This window comes from Trachymyrmex cornetzi, unplaced genomic scaffold (assembly GCF_001594075.2).
Source record: "Trachymyrmex cornetzi isolate Tcor2-1 unplaced genomic scaffold, Tcor1.1 scaffold808, whole genome shotgun sequence".
Classification (NCBI taxonomy): domain Eukaryota; kingdom Metazoa; phylum Arthropoda; class Insecta; order Hymenoptera; family Formicidae; genus Trachymyrmex; species Trachymyrmex cornetzi.
Genome location: NW_017300145.1, coordinates 352,395 through 352,704, shown reverse-complemented (window position 1 = coordinate 352,704; position 310 = coordinate 352,395).

The window sequence follows — 310 nt, the reverse complement described above, 5'->3', positions numbered from 1 at the left end:
CCGCCCGGCCGCGGCGCACTGCCTCGTTCATATTCCTCAACTTTCCAATAGTTTTAAACAAACTTTTTCGGCCGCAAAAATTTCAACAACAAAACCAAATTTTTCTTAACAAATCGATCTTTAAAATTAGAGTCACAGTGATATTTCAACTCATTTTATAGGTATTTCAATCATTGCAGCTAATTTTGTATACGACATTATTCTTAATTTCATCTGGTAATACGTACAATTGACAGCTTTCGTTTTATAAGCGAAAAACCTGTTTTTTGCAACTATTCGAATTTTTTTCGCATATTTCCCACACGAGTTG